General features: G+C 38.7%; 1 non-coding gene across 1 annotated transcript; it reads left to right on the plus strand.

The window, feature by feature from the left end:
- Positions 1-19,847: 19,847 nt before the first annotated feature.
- Positions 19,848-19,920, plus strand: TRNAK-CUU (transfer RNA lysine (anticodon CUU)). Its single transcript has one exon. It is a non-coding gene; the product is annotated as a tRNA-Lys (tRNA).
- The last annotated feature ends 611 nt before the right edge of the window (positions 19,921-20,531 follow it).

The following is a 20,531-nucleotide window of genomic DNA, read 5'->3' on the forward strand; positions in this document are numbered from 1 at the left end:
TGTTTTTGGGAATGCAAACTGGTGCAGCCAGTCTGGAAAACAGTGTGGAGGTTCCTCCACAGATTTAAAATAGACCTACCCTATGACCCAGCAGTAGCACTGCTAGGAATTTACCCAAGGGATACAGGAGTATTGATGCATAGGGACACTTGTACCCCAATGTTTATAGCAGCACTCTCAACAATAGCTAAATTATGGAAAGAGCCTAAATGTCCATCAACTGACAGATGGATAAAGAAATTGTGGTTTACATACACAATGGAATACTATGTGGCAATGAGAAAGAATGAAATATGGCCTTTTGTAGCAACGTGGATGGAACTGAAGAGTGTGATGCTAAGTGAAATAAGTCATACAGAGAAGGACAGATTCCATATGTTTTCACTCCTATGTGGATCCTGAGAAACTTAACAGAAGACCATGGGGGAGGGGAAGGAAAAAAAATGGTTAGAGAGGGATGGAGCCAAAACTTAGGAGACTCCTAAAAACTGAGAACAAACTGAGGGTTTATGGGGGGCAGGAGGGGGGGGTGGGTGGGTGATGGGTATTCAGGAGGGCACCTGTTGGGATGAGCACTGGGTGTTGTATGGAAACCAATTTGACAATAAATTTCATATTAAAAAAATATATATATATATATATTTAAAAACTGGGGACTCAAATACAATATAGGTCAGACCCCTTTAAATATAGTTTGGGAAATTATGTTTGTACATTCAAATAAGCATAGACAAAATATAAGTTCAGTTCTAGTTCAAACAGGGTCACTAAATGGTTGGCTTTGGTTTTCTAATTTGCAGGTTTAGTGCACATTTCAAAAAAAATTTCCAGAGTTCAGCAAATTATTGTGGTCCATTCCAATTTTTGACTCCTATTTCAGTACAATTACAGTTCCTGTTTAATATACCCAGGGGTAGTGGTATATTGTAGAGGGTGGTTTGTTTTTGTTATCTTGGTTTGGCATGCATTCTAATCCATAACATGACACCATTGTTTTCCTTCTCACTAGACTCCTGGTTAATTCAAAGTATCTAAACAGAAATCCAAAGTTCTCTGTATTTGCCAAAACAAATTAGAATCTTATGTTTGTCAGGTGTTCAAGAGGCCAAGTAACAAAATGTCAAAACTTGGCATAATGTCTGAATTTTTATGCTGGCTGTGTTTTTCCCTTCAGAGATCACATAAGGCAAACATTCCTGATTGAAATTATCAGATGTTAAAAGCTTAGAATGTCAGTTTTGAGTGGTGGAGACCTAAATGTGTTGAGCAAATGCCTAAATGTGCCTTAGCAAATACCATTCACATAAACTCATCTGGACCCACCTTACTGGTTTGTGATTTGGTTGCCTTTTTTCGTTTTAAAGTCTTGGCAACTCTAATTTTGTTTTGTCCTCAAACTTTAGTGCTTGCTTTTTACCTGTTCAGACCTAACTGCTGCTGGACTTGATTTTATTGTCTAACATCAGCCAGTACTTCCCAAAGGTGAGCCTTTAAAAGCGTATGCAATGCAGTATGTGTGACATTGTATCATTCCTAAGCTTTTTATCCGTCCCTAACGTCACGCTCGCTACTTAGGTCTCTGATAAGTACCTTCCCCGCCAATTTTTTCTTCTTTCTTCACCAATTTACTCACTGTTCAGGTCTCTACACAATGTCAACTCCTCAGAGAAACTTCTGCTAACTCTTCCTTGACTGGGTTATGTACTTTCCGATGTGCTTCCATTTCATCTTGAAATAGCCACACTGAGCCTCTTATAATACAGTGCCATAATCACAGGTACTACGATTGCACCTGAAAGGTTCTTGAATAATGAGACTCTTATCACTTGCCATCCCTAATCCCAGACCACAGTGCAGCCATTTTTCACAGCGTGATTCCCAGACCAATAGCAACAGCACCACCTAGGAAACATCACCTGAAGGAATGAGAGTTATTGTTAGAAGATTAATAAAGTTTGGTTGAATAAATAAATGAATGAGGTTCAATATTAGGATATTAAACCCCTGTTTACTCCTATAAATAACTGGGCAATGATACCTGTAGCCAATACATAGGGAGAAGCAGAGAGAGCGCTCCTTGAACACAAGGAAAAAAATAATAGCCCTCTGAATATTATTCAAAGACACATAAAAAGAGATTATGTGTTAATTAGAAGTGGAGCAGGTCAGCAATGGATGTATAAAGCAAAGAGAGACAAACTTTAGCAATGATCATCCAAAGTCTATCCAAGGAAGATGCTACTTTGACCAATGAATTTGAGCCATTAAAGTCCCACTGGGAAGTCTATTACTTTTATAGATTATCTCAAACTGACACATGTTATTAACTATTCATAGTATACTAATGCGTTTCTGTGTTCTGATAATTCTCTATATATCTTTTCATGCATGTCTATGCACTGGAGACCAGTCACCCTGCTCACTTGACTACTCTAAATGGAACCCATCCTCAGATGTCAGAGTTCCCTGCCTACAGTGGGCAAGTGAAAGTTTGTTCTCACTATTCTTTTGAGTTCTACTCTGATAAGCCTTTTTGTTATGTTTATCTTCACAACATTCCTATGAGGCAAGTATTGCTATTATCTTTGTGGATGAGGAAACTGAGGATCAAAGAGGTTAAATCATATGCCTAGACTGCACAGCAAAACAGTGGGAGATCCAGGACTTGAAAATAAGCCAAAGAACGAATGAAACTCTTGAGTGAAGTGGAAGTGCGATGGCCAAAAGGAAAACTAAATTCAAAATGTCATTGAATTTAAGAACATGCGATAGGAACTCAAGACAAGTAAAGGCAACAAGAGAGCAAGAGAAACCTGTATGTTGAAGAGTTTCTTATATTTCAAGTGGACCACAGCAGGGGTACCTGGGTGGCTCAGTTGGCTAAGTGTCCAACTCTTCATTTCAGCTCAAGTCATAATCTCACAGTTAGCGGGATCAAGCCCCATGTTGGGTTCTATGCTGTCACCTGCTTGGGATTTTCTCCCCTTCTCTCTCTGCCCCTCCCCACTTATGCTCTATCTCTCAAAATAAATAAATAAACTTAAAAAAAAGTGGACCATAGCAAATTTAAGCTATTTTCTTGTTCAGTTTTAAACCTAATCTTCCCTTGAGTTGACCACAGTTTGTTCATTTGAAACAAAAGGGAAGGCTGTATCTGTGATTTCCAATGGTAGTGGGATCACCATGAAGAGGTGTTTGGGGAAATGTGGAATGATATTTTCATGGCCAGAATGATCAGAAGGCACACTTGGCATTTATCAGGAGAAAGCATTCATATTGTACATTGGGAAGATCCACACAGTGAAAGCTTCCCACATTCTCTCCACAAATTTCAGTGATCTCTCTGGATATTCTTGCAGGTAAAAATCCCATCTCTGACTATCTGAGCCTCAAACCTAACATAATCTTCTTCAAAGGAATACTGTATACAGTGGCTCACCATTTTCAAATAATTATATCATCTGAAAATATGCCAATCATTATGAACTCACCTAACAACACTATTGTTTCAGGCAACATTTGTATACCTGGTGACTCTCAGTCTAAGAACAAGCATCTGACTATAGTCATTAGGTCTTCTGGTCTAGTTTTGCTGAGGAAAAATAAGCATAATATTTTGGGGTACCTAGATGGCTCAGTCAGTGAGCATCCAACTCTTGATTTCAGCTCAGGTCATGATCCCAGGGTAATGGGATAGAGCCCCACACTGGGCTCTGCCCTGAGCATGAGGCCTGCTTAAGATTCTCTCTCTCTCTCTCTCTCTCTCTCTCTCTCTGCCCCTTGCCCTGGCTCTCACGTGCTTGCTCTCTCTCTCTCTCTCTCTTTCCAATAAAACATTTTTTAAAAAATTAAAGCATTAATATTTTCATTATGAATTTATTTTTCTTTTTACATTACACTTTGGGTATTAACACATACACAATTATGTTGAAGGTACATTAAATTACCTAAGAATTTTATTTTAGGCTGATAAAATATGTGTTTTTAAAGTGGGGCCTAAGTTCTTTTTTAAAAATTTTTTTTTAATGTTTATTCGTTTTTGAGAGACAGAGAGAGACAGAGTATGAGCAGGAGAGGGGCAGAGACAGAGGGAGACACAGAATCCGAAGCAGGCTCCAGGCTCTGAGCTGTCAGCACAAAGCCCTATGTGGGGCTCCAACTCACGAACCATGAGATGATGACCTGAGCCAAAGACAGTCGCTTAACCAACCGAGCCACCTAGGCGCCCCTGGGGCATTAGTTCTGCTGGGGTGCAAAACATATCTGTAAAATCCTCTGATAAAATCCATTACATGAAGCAAATGTCTTTACATAATTGTTGTCCAATCATTATTTTGAACAAATAATACTTACAAGGAAAAAGGCAACTCTGCAAAAGAAAAAAGGCAATTTCTATGTAAAGACAGAAAATTATACCATCTAGTATTTATTGGTCAAAAATTCACTTTGGAATTGAGATTTGTATTTGTGGGGATTAGAATTATTTTTCCTATGTTTCAAATTCAGTCCACGGATACTTTGTTTATAATCAAAGGAAATTTTAATCTGGCAACTCACCAGGACTTCGGACTAAGAGTTTACACGAAATATATCCACTTACACTCTCAGAACTGCCATGTGCATGTTTCCAAAACACAGGTTTCAATTTATACACAGGCCTCCGTTTAGCAACGTGAAATCAAAGTAATTTCTGTACGGTAAAAGACAAATTATAAGGTGTGACCAGAGAACGTCATTCTTTAGATCATCAGACTTTCAAACTGCAGGCTCAGAGAGAATTTGCTGATGGACTTTGACAGGAGAGCCTCTTCCCCAGTATCAGAAGCAAAAGGAAGATTTACTTAACATTTTGGAGTCTTGATGAAAATGACTTCGTTTCTTTCGTCGTGCATATTTATTACCCTTCAGATCACTGCTTTGTAGTGCCAACATGTGACTCCTCCACAGGATGGAGCACAGGAAATTCTTGTTCTAAAACAGTTGATGAGGAAAAATCAGACAGCATTTGAAACAAGAACATGAAGATGAACAAGACCTTCCCAAATGACATATCACTGAAAGTAGAATAAAGTAACACCAACAGTGCTGATTGCCGAAAGGGGAATTACAACAATTAAGAACATCCATGAGAAAGTAAGAGAGTGAAATGCAGCAAAACATTTCTGGGAAGTTTTGGAAGTCTGGGTACTCAAACCTAGCTGCACAGTAGACTCACCTAGGGACTTTTGAACACTGCCAACACCTGGTCCCCAATCCCAGCATTCTGATATCAATGGTCCAGGGTGGGGCTTAGGTGTCAATATAAGCTCCTTGGGTGGCCCTAAAGTTCAACCAAGTTTAAGAACCACTGACCAGCCAATTCATCAGTATCTCTGTGGTGCTGCCAGAAAGAACCTATGGGAGATTTGTACTAATTTGAGCATCTCCCTTGATCCAGCTATAATTATGCTGTGTATATTCGTGTCTATGTGACCATTTTTTCCAAATAGTAATGGCATTTGCTCCTTCCCTTCCTTCCTCTCTTTTTTTAGTATTTATTTATTTATTTTGAGAGGGAGAGAAAGTGCAGAGGAGGGGCAGAGAGAGAGGGAGAGGGAACCCCAAGCAGGCTCTGCATTGTCAGCATGAAGCCCTATGTGGGGCTCAGTCTCATGAACTGTAAGATCATAACCTGAGCCAAAATCGAGGAGTCTGATGCTTAACTGACTGAGCCAGCCAGGAGCCCCCTTCCTTTCTTGCAACTAGTATATTTACTAAGTGTTTTGCTGTTGTTGGCAATAGTCCAGTCACCGTGTTAGGTACTGGGGAAATAAAATCTAAGAAGCCCTGTTCTCTATCCCTGAGGTGCTCACAATCTAAAGTTCTCAGGAAGGGACAGAGGTGTACCAGGCTATACTGTGCAAAATTATATATTAAGTCACCACACATATTGAAGCACTCCATCAAAAATAACAAATCTATCACATTTTGTCAGGAAAACTATAACTTTCTTTACCTTGGCTCTTATTACCTTCATAATGTATCTTGATTGGCATTCTCTTAGTTTTACCCTGAATTTATGATAGTCCTTGTCAAGGAAGGAGATGTCTCATACATAACAAAAGGAAAACTTAGGGTCTATAAATGACTTTTAGGAAGTAATCTAGTGGTATCTCAAGATTTTCATGGGTAGATACAGACTTCTCCCCATTTAAGTTTAATTGGAAGTTACATCATGTGCTATTAAAAAGGCATTAGCCTTAGATCTTTACCAAGGCTATATTTCATATATTAGTCCAATGTCCACATCATTTAGGAATAGTTATTTTAATTCACAAATTGATCCCTGTGCTTCTCTTCTCAGTGCTTTCTAATTTTACTATTTTAAAAATTTAGCCCTTCCTTCTTTCTAATTTGCATACTTTCCACAAATATGGAACTTCTTTGAAATTAAAAACAGAAGGCACTTCAATTATTTTGATGTTGTGATAGTATCACGAGTGTTTGTAAATGTCAAACCCATCAAATTGCACACAATGAATATGTGTAGGTTTTGTATATCAATAAAGCTGTTAAAAATAAACAAAATAGAAAATAATGAAAATGATACATAAAGGCTGTGATGCCAATGGGAAAATTTTTAAAAATGAATCTAGGGTCAGGTAGAAACAGAGGTGTAACGTAGATAAGGTGACAGAAGGAAATTCCTATAAGAACCACATTAAGATCAGGGCACCTGGGTGGCTCAGTCAGTTGAGCATCCGACTTCAGCTCAGGTCATGATCTTGTGATTCGTGAGTTGGAGCCCTGCATAGGGCTGTGTGCTGACAGCTCAGAGCCTGGTGCCTGCTTCAGATTCTGTGTCTCCCTCTCTCTCTGCCCCTCCCCTACTGTGTGTGCGTGTGTGTGTGCACACACGTGTGCTCTTTCTCCCAAAGGTAAATAAACTTAAAAAAAAAACACATTAAGATCAATACGAAAAGCTGAGTACTATCAGGCCTTGAAATTATACTCTCTTACATTTGCTACAAAGATTAGGAAAGTATTTTTACCTGGACTATTGTTCTACTTTGTCCTCATGTGCTGGAGCAGAGCTAAGATCATTAGGCGGGGAATTGGAATTGTTGACCCAGCTGCACCCAGCTATGCCCTAAATGAAATTCTATAATAACAAGAAGAATATAAATACCCTGCTAAGTGCCTGCAAACTTTAAAAATTATTTATCTCATCAATTAAAAACATTTGAACACTTCTCTTAATATATTTTCATTTATATATGCATTTGTATACACACACATATAATAAAGCATAAAAATTCATATAGAAATGTAAAATAATGAGATAAAAATGTAAATAGAATTTTATGATTTTCCTTCTGCACTCCAGTACACCTTTTGCAGTCTCTACTTTGAAAACCACTATTCTATTTCTGAGGCCACAACACTTAGGGTCAGATGGAGGAGCTAACAAAGGCTACCTCCTTCCTTTGTAGACAAAACTGAATTTAGAAATTTTAAGGAAACTATTAGTATTACAGTGGTCAAAAATATAGGACAAACTCAGCTTTCTATACCAATACTTGCTCTAGTCTAGTCCTGTTTTCCCTCTGAATTTTCATTTGTAACTGCTTTATATTGCTCATAATTAATATTTCTCTCAGTATGAAAACAAAACAATGTTTGTTTGGTCTTGGAAAAGAGTTAGAGATTTTTTTTATTGACAGATAAGGAGAGAACTTTGACGATGTTTCACATATAGCAGAAGTCCTTCACCTAGAACCTTAGGATCAGATTGGCAAATTAAGCAGGCTTAGTGGGGTTTATTCATATGTAGGTGAATCACAAACTAATCTTCAAGTCATAAATATTTGACTATAAATGTTTAAACATCTTCATCTATAAGACATTTTCATAGCCAGAGTCATAACTTTTACACCAGTCTTGTCTTCTAATAATCTCCGACATTTATTACATGGGAAGTTAAAACCACCTGATTCATTCCAACAAAAACGTGAGTTCTTTGATTTTTTTTGTTATTGTTTTATTGCAACTTCAGTAGCAGAAAGTGGAATTACAAATACAGTTAGGTATGGCATACTACACTATGGTTTGTCCACTTACGTAGCATTTTCCTTTTCTTTTCCTACTTTAAGCCTCAAAACCCTTTTCCATTTTCCTCCTATAAATATTCACTCTACTTTGTTTGACATCTTGTATATACTTATAAAATACATAGCAGTAATTTGTGCTTGCATGTGTTGTTTTTTTTTTTTTTTTTGTAAATTATGTAGAGTCTAGCTTTATTTCCTCTGAAAAAACTAACCAGTTCTGGGGTGCCTGGGTGGCTCACTCAGGTAAGCATCTGATTCATGGTTTCATCTCAGGTCATGATTTCACGGTCTGTGAGTTTGAGCCTCATGGCAGGCTCTGCACTATGGTGCAGAGCCTGCTTGGGATTCTCTCTCTGTGTCTCTCTCTGTCTCTCTCAAAATAAATAAATAAACTTAAAAAAAAATTGTTAATTAACCAGTCCTCCCAAAACTAAGCAATTTGTCATTTAACCCCAGTGGTTCTCAAAATTTTTGTTCCCAGCAAGACTTTATACTTTTTAACTGAGGAAACTAAAAACCATTTGTCTATGGTCAGTTATATCTCTCAATATTTATACTATTGTAATTTAAAACTGAAAATAATTATTAATTTGTAATTCATCAAGGAATGCTTCTGACTTTGCGGACCTCCTGAAGGAGTATCAGAGACTCCCATTGTTTTCCATGGACCACTTATTATCATAGCTCACATTTTAGGTCTGGTTCTAAGCTCTCCTTTATGCTCCACTGGTCTATTTATTTCTTGCCCTTTGGTTGTATAAATGAAATGAGAGAAACTATAAATTATGTAAAAGGTATGACGATGTACCAGAATTGAGCCCTATATTTCAGAAATTTTATGTGACCACTTGTGATTTACCTGTCACCTGTGGAAATCAGTTCATTCACCTGTAAATCAGGAGATGAAGAAGCTATTTCATAAATACCTTCCTGCTCTCTCATTCTTTGATATAAACAAAGTTCAAGAGTAGCCAACATCACAATTCACTGAACACTGAGCAAAATATTCATCTTGCCTTCCACCCACCAGTTGCCATTTCCTCATGAATATTAATCTATTTTCAACATTAATGTTAATTTGCATCGATAACTGTTCTGAGGATTAAATAAATTAAGGCATGTAAAACACTTAGAACAGTAGCTGCAAAATAAACCAGACACAGGACGACAAATACTGTATGATCTTCCTTACAGGCAGAATGTAAAAAAGTAGAAATTATAGAACCAGAGAGTAGAATGGTGGCTGCCAGGGGCTAGGGGGTGGGAAATGGGGAGATGTTGGTCAAAGGGTATAAACACTCGTTTATAAAATGAATAAATTCTGGGGATCTAATGTACAGCATGGTGATTATAGTTAATTGCACTGTATCGTATACTTGAAATTTGCTAAAAGAGTAGAGCTGAAGTGTTCTCACCACACACAAACAAGATGGTAACAATGTGAGGTGATGGATGTGTATAATTATGAGTTAGAAAAACTCAATTATGAGTTAGAAAACCTTCAATTGCCACCAACTGAATAGTAGGAAAAATTCCAGTTTCCCTCCTATACATCTTTCTTCTTTACTTTTACCACCAGCAAGACCCCAAGACCAGACCTTTACTGCCCACCTGCTTGTACTCTCCGACCTTTGTCCCACATTTTTCCTTAAACTCTTCTTTCCAGCTAATCTCAAAAGTCAGGCAAATGGATAGTGAAACTGCCCTTTGAGCAAAAGTGACTACCCTGACAAGACCACCCTGACCAGTTTGAGCTTAACCCCTGACTCCTGCCTGTGCAGATGGACCCTGAAGTGACCTCTAGAATGACCGATGACCAACTTTACCTCATTCTAATACTAAAATCTCCACCCAAAGAGGAGCCTCAGCCTCATTTACATAACAGTGTATGTATAGGCAGTTTCCTTAAGGCACATGCACAGTCTTATGCCTGCCTCTGCACCGGATGACACGGCTCCCCTTTCCAAATATTCATCCTAACCCTAAATAAAAGGAACCCATCCACACATACTTGGAGTCATGGCTTTGGAAGCCATTCTTCATGATTTCCTCATTAGCTGCAAAGTCTTCTTTGGCAACAAATCTACCTGGTTCAGTTTCTAACTCACCAAGTTGTGAACTCATGTTGGTTCGGTTACACTTTCACACTACTACCACACTCGCACAGAATTGTTCCCTTCTGACACTTCAACTCACCAACTGTGGGGTTTTCCCCACATCAATCAGTCCTCTGTGGTTCCAGCTGAGTGTCCTGCTGATGCAGGCTGGCTGGGTCCAAGTGATGCGGTTTTGGAGTAATGGTGGGGATCCAGAGCTGACAGCCAAAAAAGAATTCTTGAGGTGCCTTTGGTACAAAAAGGTAGTTTTATTAAAGTACACAGACAGGACCCGTGGGCAGAAAGACCTGCAATGGGGTTGTGAATGGTGACTGATTATATACCTTCAGGTTGGGAGGGGGTTAGGGATAGTGTAAATCTCTAAGGAATTTGGAAACAAGGTTTCCAGGACCTTGATGGGCTAGCTGCCGTTAGGATAAAGTCATTTATTACTGTCTGGTAAAACCTTAGTCATACACCCCTACAGATGTGTATCAGCAGGCTGTATGCTTGGAGGATGATTGCTAACATACACTTGGGGGGTAGAGATAAAGGAAGTTGCCAAAGGAATTTTTATATGTTAAAGGAGACTTGGAGGATCTTTGGGGGTTGAGATTATGTTAAGCTAAATTTGCTTTTTGCCTTTAGCAAAGTGTCATTGATGAGGTAGCATAAGGCATGCTGACACCCCACAAACCAGCCCCCCTCCGCAGGTGGGTATTGTGACACTCCTCAGGCACTCCTGGCTGCCCAAGAACAAAGGAAAGGACAGAAAACAAATGGTTAAACTGATAGAGTCTTCATCAGATTACAAATATTTTAGTACAATTACAAGAAAAGGGCAATTTATCAATAGCCTAATCTCCGGGAACTCCCTGCTGTGTTAATGGTAATGCTTTGCTAGAGGGTAAAACAACCTTAGTCTGACAATAGATAGGCCTCCAGTAATCTGTGAGCCTTCTTAAGCATATGGAAATCCATTTAAGAAACTTCCTCTTGACTTTACATCCCCCAACTCCACAGTATGTAACCAGTCATTCTTCACAACCCCAGTGCAGCTCTTTCTGCCCATGGCTCCTATCCCCCTTCTTTAATAAAATCACTTTTTTGCACCAAAGATGTCTTCAAGAATTCTTTCTTGGCCATCAACTCCAAACCCTGCCAATCACTCCAAAACCTCATCATCATCAAGGCAGCTTACTTCCTAGAGGAATGTCACTCTGCGTGTCTCAAGGACTTGTCAATGGGCTGTTAAATGGCAAGAAAATTTATTTTTTTCTTTTGCCCTTGTTTCCCACATCACAATCACAAATGCAGTGCTTCTGACTTATCCTTCTGACCCATTGGCTATAAATCTGAGGTTCCCTCCATCCCCTCATTGGATTTGATTCATTTGCTAGAGTGGCTCACAGAACTCAGGAATACTGTTTACTTACTTTTTACCAGTTTCCTATAAAAGGTTATGATAAGGGATACAGATGAACATTCAGATGGAAGAGATAAGTAAGGGCAGGGTATATGGGAAGGGGCTCAGAATTTCCATACCCAGTTCAGGCATGCCATCCTTCCCTGTCTCCATGTGTTCACCAATGTGGAAGCTCTCCTAATCCTGTCCTGTTTAGTTTTGATGAAGGTTTCAGTACGTAGGAATGATGGATTAAATCATAGGTCGCTGATGATTGATCCAACCTCTGGCCCCTCTGCCCTCTCAAAGGTCTGGGTATGGAGGGCTACAGGTGGGGACAAAAAGTTCTCACCTTCTAATCACAGGGTCGGTTGCCCTGGCAACCAGCCCCCATCCTTTGGTTTACCCAAGGTCTTTCCACCAACCAACTCATTAACATCACAAAAGATACCTTTATCACTCTTATCCCAGGAAATTTCAAGGATGTGGGGACCTCTGTGCCAGGAACAGGGTAGAGGACCAAATATGTATTTTTTATTACAAATCACAATATCACAATTAACTTGATTGTGATGATCATTTTGCAATGTATATGTACATGAAACCATCACATTGTACATGGTGAAAAAAGCACGTTGTACAACCTAAATATATACAATTTTTGTCATTCTCATGTGACATATCTCAAAGTTGGAAAAAATAATATAATAATGTAAAATAAAAAGAATTGTAGCTGGCACATGCTATGTTTTCAGTAAATATCAGATCCTGGTTTTGTTTTTATCAATGATGTCATTGTAATCACATAATTTGGAACATCTATTCAGGAGGGACAAGTTAGAAGGTCCAGCTCATGAACTTCACCATTGCAGAGTTGTGGAGTGCAATGGCCAAGAAAGAATGTTTAAGAAGTTTTATGGTACAACTTGGTAAGTTTATTTAAGTAGTATGGAGACAGGACCCATGGGCAGAAAAAATGCATTTTTGGCTGTGTGAAGCTAGTGGTTATATGCTTAGGGCTTAAGAGGGAGGGGTCGTGCAGGGAGTATTAGATCATAAATGTCTTTTTCGAATTTCTACTTGTAAAACTACTTTCACAAGATTTCTCTGGTGCTTACCATTCAGCTCCATATTATCAGTGAGATTTATAGGCAGTCATGAGACCCTTTAAGGATGAGGCGACCAGCACATATTTGATCCTTATTGAAATGATGCAGGCTATAAGTTAGCCTTCTGGGCTAAAGATGAACATTTTTCTGCTTCCATCCCTCCTCATCATCATTTTCTTTATATATTATATACTTACTGATCACATATTGTCAATTTCACAATTTATACAGTCATATTATGATAGGGAAAGATAAGATAAAACAGGTAGAGAGGGAAAAGTTAGGACCTGAGGATGCTGGGTAGGGAAAAATATATTTTGGAACAATGCTGGGAGTGTCTGACCACAGCAAACCCCCTTGGGCATAAGGTTCCTCTTAAGAATGTAACAGACATAACCTACTCCCCCTCAGGTTCCCCTCAGAAATTTGACAAAAGATCTTACTAAAAATAATTAGTAGACCCTAAAACCTATGACCCACAAGGAACAGTATGGCCATAGACCACTTTTCACACAATGGAATCAAGCCAATCAGGAATGGACAACCCAGCACTTAGAGTTATCAAGCCAACAAGGGTAGGAACTGAGAGGGAACAAGGGGGAAGGAAAAGGGGTGCTGACCAGAACCTTACAAAACAAAGACCCTTGCCTACTGTGGGCATTTACCTTCGAATGTCCCCTGTCTATGAAGAAAGCTTTCATACTATTCTTACTTTCTGATCTTATACTTTAATAAACTTTTGCCTGCTGCTCATTTTATTCTGTGTCCACCTCTTCATTCTTCAAGGTGGCAAGACAATGAATCCCGGGTACTGAGGTAAAGAATCCTGCAACAATATTCTCATAGTGTAAGGGTTAAATTGTAGTGTAGGGCTAACCTGTAGCCTTAAGAAATAACAGCTTTGTTTTAACACTGTAGATTAAGAGATAATAGCCTTGTCCTATCAATCAAGGGAACAAAAGTTTAAGGAAAATCAACTGGTTTAGTGCTTGATTGGATTGGGGCAAGGGCATGTCTGAACTGTTTCCACCCCCATCTGGGAACTATTTCTTTGTTCTGTCCCCAGGTGATGATAAGATGATGTGGTCAGCTATAAAAACTCTGTACCCCGGCTGTTCGAGACCACACTCTGGTCAAGAGTGTTGGTCCCGATCGGTTGGCCTTGCCTCTCATTGCAATAAATTTTGTTGTGACTGTCACTGGTGCCCGTAGCATTCTGTTTCAGAAGTCGTGTGGATGCAACAATAGCACATGTACATGTTATTAAAATTAAACCTCATATACCTCTGTAAAACCAAAACTATATCTCTATTTGTTCCATCAAGAAACAAAGGTCTTTTCCTTTGAAACAGCATTTTCTTTGAGTGTTAACTTTCTAAGAAATAATTTCTCCACATGCGGTCAGAATTACTGAAAAAAATAATAAAGCTTGTAGCTTAGTTAATAGTGATGTACCAATGCTAATTATTAGTTTTTGATGAATGTACCATAGTTAGGTTAAGGTATTAACATTAGGAAAAACTAGGTGAAGGGTAAACAAGAACTCTGGTCTATCTTTACAATTGTTCTGTACATCTGAAATTCTTTCAAAATAAATGAAAAAAAGTCTTTTTTTTCTCTCTAGCCCGTGTGCCTGATATAGGTACTTAATAAAAGTTTGAGGAATAAATGGAAGTATCCATGGCCCCATTTCTTTATTCATACTCTTTCTTTTCCCCTCCCTTTTTAAGAGGTTCTCCCTACCTACACCTTTAGTCTTTGAGAGGCAAGCCTGGAGGGGGTCATGGGCACTCCCAGTAGCACTCAAGACTAAGGATGGTTTGACATGACACTCACCTCCACGAAAGTTTGGTAGATTAGAGAAAGAATGGGCTTTGAAACTACACCATACATGGGTCCATATTTCAGTTCTGTCTTTAAGACCATGGCAAGGCAGGTAGCTTCTCTGAGTCTTAGCTGCATTACCGTAAAGATAGAAATTATATTTGCTTTGCAGAGCTGATGTGAAAATACAATATGCAATTGGTTGGCATGTAGTAGGTAGCAGTAGGTATATGTTAACTTCCTTTCTTTTGGGTTTTATATTGATTACAGGGAGATGACTTCATTCTTGGGGAGGAATGGCAGTTATTCATTATGAGGCTGGACAGTGACAACATGGATCTTTGGAAAACACTGAATTCCCTTGCCCAGGTAGAGAAGATACAATGTCAGCCTCCCAGCATACCCACACTCTCAGTATCTGCCAAGGGAGGCCAGACTAGCCAAGGCAAAATGTGAGGGGACTGAAGTATCCCTGCACCATGCCCTCCCAGTTCTTTTTGTTCAGTTATTCTATCACTCATTAATCCAATACTCTACCTACTTGGGTGCCTACTGTGTCCAGGCAAGGGCATGGGTGCTGGGACTCAGTGGTGAACAGACCTGGCCACTGCCTTCATGGAACTTTCAGTGTAGTTTGTTGATGAAGGTGAAGGGAGACACTGACAGAGCACAATAACCTTATCTGCACTTGTGATAAGGGCTACTAGACAGGGAATAACAGGAGGATCTAGCATGGTCCAGGGGATGAGAGGGCTTCCCTGAGGAAGTGATATAGGAAATAAGATATAAAAGACAAATGGGAGTTAGCTAAGTATGGGCTGAGTTGTGTCCCTCCCCAAAATACATATGTTGAAGCCCTAACCCCTGACACATCATACTGTGACTGTATTTGGAGATAAGGCCTTTAAAGAGTGATTAAGTTGAAAATGAGGCCTTAAGAGTGGGCCCTGTCCAACCTGACTGGTGTCCTTATAAAAAGAAGAAGTTCATGAGGTGCCTGGGTGGCTCAGTTGGTTAAGGGGTCAACTCTTGGCTTCGGCTCAGGTTATGATCTCATGGTTTGTGAATTCGAGGCCTGCATAAGGCTCCATACTGTCAGCATAAAGCCTGCTTGGGATTCTCATTCTCTCTCTCTCCCTCTCTGTCTTCCCCTCTCCTGCACTTTCTCTCTCTCAAAGTAAATAATAATTTTAAAAAGAGGAAATTTGGACACACACAGAGACACCAGGGATGAATACACACAGAGGAGAGACCATGTGAAGACCCAGCAAAAAGGAGGCCATCTGCAATACAAGGAGAGAGGTCTCAGAAGAAACCAAACCTGCCAACACCTTAATCCTGGACTTCTAGCTGCCAGAAATGTGAGAAAATGAATCTCTGTTGTTTAAACGAAAAAAATAAAAAATAAAACATAAAACATAATCAAATAAAAACACAGAGGTTCACCTACATTATATTGATCTGGGACAATGTTTAAAACACCAATTCCTAGGACTCATGTCAAACCTAACAAAATCAGAATCTCAAAAGTGGGTCTTAGGATGCCCTTTTTTAAACAAGATTCTCAGGTATTGCTTTTCTTTTTCAAAGTCTCAGAGCTATCATCCAACAGCCTTTCTCAACCACAATTGCCTAAGAAAATTAAATCCTACAGAAATTTATTTCAGTGTATATTTTATCATTTCTCTCAAAGGCGGTATATACCCAGTACCATTATAGACATATAGGAGCTAATATTGTCCATTATATACTGAAGGGGAGCGGAATTTGCCACCCCAAAATACATCTCTTTGGCATAAGGATTATTTTGAGCTGTTTTTTTTAAGAAACTGCAAACACAGAAGAAGCTCTAAAAACTGAGTAGAAGTTATGCTTTTATAAGAAACATTTACATTTATAAGGAAATGTCCATTTGTAAGACTATCTCCCTTTCAGTACCTGAACAGAACAACTCTAAATCCCTAGAAACTCTTATCAATGGAGAAGATACTTAAGACTTAACTCTGCATAACAACCATAATCTTGTTTACTGTGCTTTGCCTGGTAATCTCCCATAACTGCCTCCCCCAAGCATCTTTTGTTTTTAGCTGGAGAAGGTATTTAAGGTGGTGGCTTTGGCCATTTCAAAAGTTCTTCAGCTTTCCTGGTTCTTTCCCATGTATACAGGAAGTATAAATTTTATTAAACTTTGTTTTCTACCTCTTAATCTGTATTTTTATTTCGGGGGAGGGGGGAATCTCAGCCAAGAACCTAGAAAGGTAGGGGCAATTATTTTTCCTCCCTCACAATAAGATGGATGCCTTAGGGCAGTAAGGCTTTATTCCTTCAAGAAATCCTGGTTGAGAAAGCCTGCTAAATGCAAAATTCATGGCCCAGTAATGGTTTTCCATAAATCACCCAAACTGTAGCAATATTAGTTACTAGCCAGCATTCTGATTTCAACTTTACTATTAACCAGCTATGTGTCATTATACAACTCCCCTAACTGCTTTTAACCTACCTCCTCAAATGAAATATCAGTGGAATTAAGAAGGGACCATTAATAAATTTTCTAACTGACCACTTGTAAATGGGAAAAAAAAGGTACTTGTCTCAGTATGGTGTGGGCTCCAAGTGAAATAATAGATAATAGTGTTCAACAGAGATCTTATCACATAGTAAGTGTCTAATAATCATATATTCTTGATGTGGTCTGTTAACTATATTATATCTCTGCAAAAGATATTTGACACCTCAAATATGCCTGGGAATGAATCTTACATAGTAAAACTAGAAAATTCTCCTAAGAAGGAACAGTAACAAAGGTTTTTTTTAAGACAAATATAGCTGCAACTTCTTGTTTCCATACTTCCTGTTGGCCTAAGCTAGAAATTGAAGACTCCAAGGCAATAAAAGATTTTTTTATTTAAATTCAAAATTCTAAAAATGGGTTGAAATTACTCTCTCTTCACTTATATATCACAGCATTAAAAGGGCTTTGTTCTTCAGAATAAGCATAATTCATTGTTGATGTTTTGCACCTTTTATTTTGTCCCTCTCGTGGTAGAGCAAATATTTTTACCCCCAAGTGGGGCCTGTTTTCAGTGAAAGAAAAGAGCTCATGTTGTGTTCTTGATGTATGCCTGGGGTCTCACAGCTGCATAGAAGACAGCTTACTTCAAAGCACATCAACGGAGCTTTGAAAATTAAGTAGGAAATATTAAATAAACGTAAGCCTTCTTTTTTGTTTGCTCTGTTTTGAATCTTTGGATAGTGTATTAGACAGAGTTCTCCAGAGAAACAACCAAAAGGATGTATAAATGAATAGAAAGATATTTATTTTAAGGAATTGGATATGAATATGGAGTGAATATGGACACTGGCAAGTCCAAATCTGGAGTGTGGGCCAGCAGGCCTGAGACTCAGGAGAGGTAATGATACAGAAGAAGTCTGTAGGCAATTGGCTGGAGAAATCTCTCTTGCTCAGGAAGGCCAGTCTTTTTTAGGCCTCAACAGAATGGATGAAACTAATCCACATTTTGGAGGGCAATCTGCTTACTTCAAGTTCACCTCTTTAAATGTTAATCTCGTGTGAAACCACCCTCCAAGTTGACACATAAAATTAAACATCACAGCTAGTATGTAAGTGGAAATACAATTTGCAACATCTATTTTAAAGAAATGTGCAACACAAAATTTCATAATGTAAAGCTTGACATTCCTGAATTCTTAATTGTGATTCTATTCTTGACTTGTTGCATGATGAAGATGAAATCATATGCACATTTGAGGATCCTCAGATAAAGATGGGCATTTAAAGTTACATTACATGAGACTGCCAAGAGAATAAACATAGACTGAGAAAAGAGGAGACCTGAGACCTAAGCTACATGGCTTTTCAACATCTAGAGGTTAAAGAATTTCAACCCTGGTAACAGAAACAGCAACAAGTGAGGTAATAGGTTATATGACCTGGTTGCCAAATAAAGTGTCAGGAAGGAGGGGATCAACAGCATCACATAATATAAGAATAAATGCTAATTGAGTAACGGTCATTAGATTAAACAGTGGGGATATAGCCAATAACCTCACAAGTGCAGTTTCTGTCAGTGGTAGAAATGAGAGAATTGTGCAACCATCCAATTCTGGGACAGTTGGTTTCCCTGTCCTTTTGTGGTCTTCTCAGATTTACTTTTCTGACCACTTGACACATAAAAAGCTTTTTGATAAAGGGGTACATCATTCAGATATATTTAGAAATACTGTATACCACATCTCTCCTTGGAGAGTCATGAAGCAAATGAGCATACTTACATGACCTAAGAAATCCAAAAATAAACTTGTTTACCTCCATTTCCCCTAGAAAACTTAATTCCCATAAAACTCATGAATGTGTATGCGTGTGTGTGTGTGTGTGTGTGTGTGTGTGTGTGTATTAGGTCCATGATTTCTAACCTATGGATCTGAGAGTAAAAAAAACATATCTTTGGAATAAAATATCAATGTGGATACTTGTTAAGTAGTGTTTTTAAATGTGAGCATATGCTATTAGACCCAAAGAGTGTTATGAATTCATGCCATGAGAAAATAATATAGGGGGTGCTTAGGTGGCCCAGTCGGTTGTCTGACTCTTGATCTCAGCTCAAGTCATGATCTCATGGTTTGTGAGATCGAGCCCCCCATCAGGCTCTGCACTGACATTGAGGAGCCTGCTTGGGCTTCTCTCTCTTCATCTCTGCCCCTACCCCATGCTTGCGCTTTTTCCCTCTTTCTCTCTCTCTCAAAATGAAGAAATAAATTTAAAAAAAAGAAAATGATAGAGGTGCATCCTTTATAAAATAGTATCAAATACAATGTTTACTTATATGTGTATATATATTTTGTATTATACACACACACATATATACATACATTTTTTTCAGCATATTTAGGTTCACAGCAAAACTGAGCAAAAAGTAAAGAGAATTCCCATATATGCCTTCCCCATTTCCCACATAGAGCCTCCTGCACCATCAATATCCTGCACCAGACTGACACATTTGTTACAATGAAACAACACTGATTCTTCATTATTACTCAAAGTCTATGGTTTACATTAGGATTTACTCTTAGTGTTGGACACTATGAGTTTGGACAAATGTATAATGACATGTATCCACCATTACAGTATCATGCAATATAGTTTCACTGCTCTAAAATCCTCTGTGCTCCACCTATTCATCCTTCCCTCCCTCTGAAATCTTGGCAGTCACTGATCTTACTGTTTCCATAGTTTTACCTTTCCAGAATGTCGTACAGTTGGAATCATACTGTATGTAGCCTTTTTATATTGGTTTCTGGGGATGCCTGGCTGGCTCAGTTGGTAAAGCCTGTGACTCTTGATCTCAGGGTTGTGAGTTCAAGCCTCACATTGGGCATGGAGCCTACTTAAAAAAATAAAATGCAATAAATAAATTGGCTTCTGTCATTTAGTAATATTAATTTAAGTTTCCTCTATGTCTTTCCACGGCTTGATAGCTCATTTCTTTTTTTTTTTAATGTTTATTTATTTATTTTGAGAGAGAGAGATAGAGAGTGAGCAGGGGAGGGGCAGAGAGAGAGGGAGAGAGAATCCCAAGCAGGTTCCATACTTGTCAGTGCAGAGCCCAATGCAGGGCTTGAACTCATGAACTGTGAGATCATGACCTGAGCCAAAATCAAGAGTCGGATGCCTAACCGACTGAGCCACACAGGCACCCCTGATAGCTAATTTCTTTTTAGTACTGAATAACAGTCCATTGTCTGGCTGTACCATAGATTATTCAAGCATTCACCTACTGAAAGATATCTTGACTGCTTCCAATCTTTAGCACTTGTGAAAAAAGCTGCTATAAACACCTATGTGCAGATTTTTGTGTGAACTTGTTTTCAGCTCATTTGTGTAAATACCAAGGAGTGTAACTGCTTGATCATATCATAAGAGCATGTTTAGTTTTGTAAGAAACCATCAAGCTGTCTTCCAAAGCCTCTACCATTTTGCATTCCCACC

Source organism: Lynx rufus, unplaced genomic scaffold, assembly GCF_022079265.1.
Source record: "Lynx rufus isolate CCGP_SWC_20201006 ecotype Redwood Valley unplaced genomic scaffold, mLynRuf1.p SCAF_14, whole genome shotgun sequence".
Taxonomy (NCBI): Eukaryota; Metazoa; Chordata; class Mammalia; order Carnivora; family Felidae; genus Lynx; species Lynx rufus.